At 32.5% G+C, this 5,632-nt stretch overlaps 1 long non-coding RNA gene across 5 annotated transcripts; it reads left to right on the top strand.

Annotated features, from left to right (window-relative positions):
• Positions 1-719: 719 nt before the first annotated feature.
• LOC145598344 (uncharacterized) lies at positions 720-5,133 on the top strand. 5 transcript variants are annotated; one of them, XR_014103538.1, is made up of 9 exons: positions 720-1,461; positions 1,732-1,785; positions 1,938-2,117; positions 2,278-2,331; positions 2,644-2,772; positions 3,838-4,085; positions 4,227-4,309; positions 4,622-4,759; positions 4,883-5,133. It is a non-coding gene; the product is annotated as an uncharacterized LOC145598344 (long non-coding RNA). The 5 variants fall into 5 exon arrangements; XR_014103540.1 differs by having other exon boundaries at positions 721-1,461; positions 4,227-4,280; XR_014103537.1 differs by having other exon boundaries at positions 722-1,461; positions 4,227-4,295.
• The last annotated feature ends 499 nt before the right edge of the window (positions 5,134-5,632 follow it).

Genomic DNA, 5,632 nt, shown 5'->3' with positions numbered 1-5,632 from the left:
AAAGAGTCGCCAACAATTTTTAAGAACTGGTAAACCGTTCACAGGGTGAAGGTTACACCCCTTAACGATCCAGGAGATCGTTAACTTTAATAGGTCTGGAACCATGACTGGAAGTTCAGGGATGAAGGTACGAATTCAATCTAAAAGAGAGAGAACTCGCCCTAATAATAGGCCTCTACTTTATTCTACGCGTATTCATGTGCGCTTTCTGACTAACATGCAATCAATAGGATTACCCTAAACCTGTTTAATCTATGTTGGTTGAATATTAATGCACAAATAAAACTATTATTGGTGATCACTTGAATTATAATCAAATTAACCCTAAAAAAGATTATTAATTATCTTATTAAGCGTGATTACAAGTACCAATTCCCTTTAAACATGCATAAAAGGTGTGATCAAACAATAACAATGATAATATATCAAGCAACTTAATAATAATAATAATAATAATAATAATAATAATAACAATAATAATGATAATAATAATAATCCATAATCCTTAAAAGCCAAATTCAAGGGTTAAGGTAGCATTTTTTTTACTTTTGCTTATGAACAGTAAAATACCGGTTATGCCCTTAATTCATGCCTATTTTTTTTTGCTCAAAATCCTTATGAACAGTAAATTCGCGTTTTTACCACTTGCTTTTTCTTTTTTGTTTCTGTTTAATTTTTATTTTTGATTTTGTTTTTCCTTTTTGTTTTACTGCCCCCTTTAGTCGGTGCCTTTTACCTTTTAGTCACCTCCTCTCCATTCATCTCTCCTCTCTCATACCTCCAACATTTCTCTGTGCAAAGCTCACATCTCAAAAATGGAGCTTACCTCTTTTGCTGAATTCTCTAATGGAAGCGGCTCCTGACCTCAGTTCTTTTGCCATTGATCGTAGTTTTCGAGCGAATTCTTACATCTCAAAAATGGAACTTACCTCGGTTTCTTCTCGCAGCTCATTTATCTCTCATTAAACATTAATTTATGAATTTTGTTGATTATAGTAGTTTTGATTAAACATGATTGGGATATTGTGCGAAATTTAGGGTTTTTTTTTTATGTTTATGATTTTGTTGATTTTTTTTTTTGGTTTGCAGCAAGATGATGAGACTTCTTTAATAGAAGCAAGAGGGTTTTAATTCTCCTCTCTTTTCTATGATTTGTAATTTTTTTTTTTGGTATTTGGTTTTTCTGGTATTTCATTTTTGTTTTATAAAATAGTTTATATTTGGGTGTTTTATTTTCAGTTTGATTTAGGATTTCTAATGATTTTTATAGATTACCTAATTGATTAGTTTAATTTTGTTTTTAGTTTCTCAAAATTTATTGATTTAGGGTTTCCGATGAATTTTTCTTTTGGTTTGTAGCTTATCAGGAACAGTTCGGCCTAATTCATGTGATGAAAGTGGGAATAGGCATGTGAGCAAATAGATGGAGTTTGGTTGAATCCGGAATATGGCACCAAAATGGTACTGCCTCATTTCTTCTACCTATGATTTTTTTTTTCAGATTAGTTTATTTTTTCAAATGTCATTAGTTTTGTCTGTTTTTGTTGGATCTAATTTTGTTTTAACTTAGATTTTGTTTTTGTTGGAACTGATTAGTTTAATCTTCATCAAGGGTTTATCATTAATGCAATTTCAATGTCTTTTTGGACTTAATTGAACACGTTTTTTACAATACAATAAATGGTGTCTCTAATTTATGTATTTTTTTCTTCATATTGGGTCGACATTCAGTTTTCTATCGGTTGCAGTGCTCAGTTTTTTAAGAACGGTCTCTTTGTTGTTGAGGTATCCTCCTCTTTTATTATTTTTTTTTTGTTTTTTTTTTTAAAAATTGGATATTTGAATTTATATAGATTTCTGGTTTTAAAGTTATGAAATTGAAATCTAGTATTTATCTTTTAAAGTTGAATTTATATATCTTTTGCTTTTGCAATTAGGGATTCATTGATAAAATATTGGTCCCCTGAAGCCTTTATATGGTATAAGGATCAATGCAAACCCAAATGCCGCAGCTGGAATGGTTAAGCAGAGTAATTATGAAATGGTCAATTCCTGCTGTCCTTGACTGATTTGAAATAATCTGGGATAAACCTCACTGTTTTAGGGAAGGGGTGGAGGTAATAAGATCAAAAGCTCTCACGAATAGTCCTTCCAGTTATGGAAAAGTTGGATTTATGTCTAATGTTACTCTTTGAGCAGATTATCCTTGCCAATTTTTATTTGCTACTTATTATAGCAATGTTTTTCGTGCATGTTTGTTGTTATGGATATGGAAAGAATGGTGCACTTTGCGTTATTCAGCGCTCAATTCGGCTAGAAACGATTAATGAGGTGTGTTCTGGTAGATTTATATGGAATTTACTATTCGTGCTTTCCTATCTATGCTGGCACTTTTATTTAGGGTGGGATGGAATGTTAGAAGTCAATAAATTGAGACTAATATTATGTAATGCAGACTTTATAGTGTTTAGGCTCTGGTAATATTGAGTTGTTCAAATTGATGTGGCCAGAAATATAAGATTATTATTACATTTACTCAATTGTCTAGACAGATTGCACCTTTGATTCAGTATTGTAGTTTTACTTCTTTATAGTTGATATGGCTAATGAGGAGCTCACTTGCTCTGCTTTGTTGGATTTCAGGCTGAAAGAGGAGGAGATCTAGAAGAATATGGAGGCTCGTAAGTTTCTTCAAACTCAGAGGAGACTAAGCGCTTCTTCCAGTTTCTCTTCTCGTAGTTGGGTTGCATCTGTTTTCCAATATTGGAATAGGTAAATGGTCTCTCTTAATCCTCAAGCCGTAAGTGTTGAGAGGGGGATTTGAACCCACGCCCTTTCAGACCAGAACCTTAATCTGGCGCCTTATGTGTGGAATGAATAAAATAGTACTCCATGACTTCCTCTATCAAATTAAAAGAAGCATTGATAAAGTAATGTGATATTAAGTGTGTATTGCCTAATGGAATGGTGCTGTTAAATATTGCTTTAAGCTCGGTTTAGGTCTATAAAGTCCGCTCTCTTTGTTTAATAACAAATTATTACTCGTATCAAATTGATGATATTAATAGATGATCTTAATATTCATGTTTTCTAAGGAGTATATTTTTCTTGTGTCAAGAGTTAAGAGACCACTTACCTTTGACGTGATTGTTCTTCATAGTCCTTTTGTATATGTAATCTCTTCGAGTAGAAGTGCTTTTACTGTCTAGACTTTCTAAGCAAGTTGGTCAAGATAGGACCTCCTTGTTTGATATTAGGGTCGAGAAATGAGATAGGGATTTGACAAATTGATGATGTTATGTGTCATTTGTATATCATTAGCTGCTTTTCTCTCATATCCTTCACCAACCTCTCATAACAAGGGGCCAGGTGATAAATAGTGTGGTATAATGGTTGATTAATGCCTAGATTTCACTTTACTTTCGTAAAATAAGTTAATTAAGGTTCAATACATGGGTCACAGAACTCTTAGAAGTAACGGAGAAGATAAGTTTCTTAAGAGAGTGATGACTGATAAGGGAGAGAATAGGATCTGCTTAGGATGGGAAGGTTGACTGGATATTTCATTGCTTTGCTAAAATGACTGACATTATGAAAATAAAAAAAAATCTCTATATGTGCTACTATATTATGACGTTGAAGGAGTATTTCTTAATACTTCTACAGCCTTCAATTATGTTCCACTATCTTCAATATGCTAAAAGTGATTTAGTATCTTGCAAATGTCTTGTTCTAAAATTTCCTTTATAACACCTTTTCAAGGGTTACTTTCTTCGGTAACTTCTCATCTAAGCCTTTTCCTATACTTGTTATATTTGATTGTATTTCCCTTTTCAGCATATTGAAGATCTTAAGCATTGCCCATTTGCTGAGGTAATTAGATTTTGAGGTTCACCACCTTGTTATGGAATAAGTTGTACATTGGTTTCGTATGCTGAAAGATCAACCCAAATTCCATGAAGTGTGAGATCATTTTTCTGGCATTCTAGATATGTTGGTATTTTATAGACTCTTGGGAGCAGTTCAGAATAAATGGAAGAATTGATATTATTGACGGATCAAATTCTGATACCATTAAACTCCAGGTGAGCATAGCATCTTCTGATTCATATTAATATAATGAGCTATTTGACAATTCTTTTTGTTTAGAATTTGGAGAGTTGGGTTAGTTGAGTTTTGATTTGTTAAAAATGATAATTTAGAATTTTGGGTTGAGATTTTTGTAGGATAAGGGGTGTCAAGCAGCAATGGTGAAGTCGGGGTCTCTGTCTTCTTTTGAGGTTGACGTGATTATTGTGAGCCAACTAAAGTACCCATTATCATCTTGATTAGTATTCTTAAATTTCTTTTTTGTTTAAATTATTTTCTTAGTTTAACTACTAATAATTTTTGGGATTTTAATTAATTTATTTCCCCTTTGCCCTTCAATTTTCTTTTTCAGTGTTTTGTAACGTTTATTTTTGGTGTTCAAGCTCGATAGATTAATCTGAATATTGTACATTTGGCTTTTGTTTGTGAGATACTGTTGTTTTTTTTTTTTTTTTTTTTTTTTTTTTTTTTTTTTTTTTTTTTGAGTTTAGGGTATAGTAAGATCAAGGGTTTATGATGCGTTTTGTTTTAGGTTTGTAGCTTGAAGACAAGGAGATGCTTGTGCCCTATTCTAAGGTTGAGTAGGCGAATTGGTTGTGGCTGGGAAGCTTGACAGAAGATGGATTTCTAATAAGGAGAACTTGGATTAGTAGCTACCTTGATATTATAGGTTCTTGTCTGTTATTTGTCTATTTGCTCATGGATCATGATTACTTGGGAGTCATATTTATTGAAGATGCTTTTGTGTTGATAAGCTAAGCTCCTTTTATTTGCATGTCTTTGATATTTGCAGTTTGCCTTGCATTATTCATGGTCGACTAAGTTGGGTGTATAGTGAGCTTTGTCAAATATTCTAGCATTGCTTCGACCAAGTGGCATCTTAATTTGAACAATGCCTGAAGCCAATGTTTTTGTCAAGAAGTTTAGAGAAGCTTTCTTTGTGTATTATTTTTGCATTACAGGAATTCGGACCTCAAAGGAAATCAAGAAAGTTTGGCTTGTAATACAGGAATTTATTATATATGTTTATATTAATTATGTAAAGCCAAACCATTGGATTCATTTCATTTAAATGTCATGGCTAATATGATCCCATCCCCTCCCCTAAAAACCTTTGTCAAGCGCTATGATCGATAGATGGTCATCTTAAAGTACATGTCCCTAAAGCTCATTTGTAAAATATGAGTATTTGACCATTTTGGGGGCCTACTACGGGCTTTCAAGGTAAGACTTAGACCCTACTATAAATCAAGCAAAATACACATACTCATCATTCATGTATCTAATAAAGTCTCAAGCAAAATTAAATACTAATATGCAAGAAAAATGATTTTGGTGATGATAAAAAAAAAGTAAACTTCAATTCGGTTATACAAATTAGATTCGGCCAACAGTTTCATAACATACGACCACAATTGTAATTCAATATCTTATTTATTTGTTAACGTCGAATCTCCACTGTAGTTGTCCATAAAGACGATGAAAAATGGTCATAACAATTATGAGTCAGTTTTAAACACATTATTAGATTTATGTTTGATCT

Source organism: Chenopodium album, chromosome 2 (genome assembly GCF_948465745.1).
Source record: "Chenopodium album chromosome 2, dcCheAlbu1.1, whole genome shotgun sequence".
In the NCBI taxonomy this organism is placed as follows: Eukaryota; Viridiplantae; Streptophyta; class Magnoliopsida; order Caryophyllales; family Amaranthaceae; genus Chenopodium; species Chenopodium album.
Note: the sequence above shows the minus strand (reverse complement) of the source record. Positions and strands in the feature narration are given on the sequence as shown.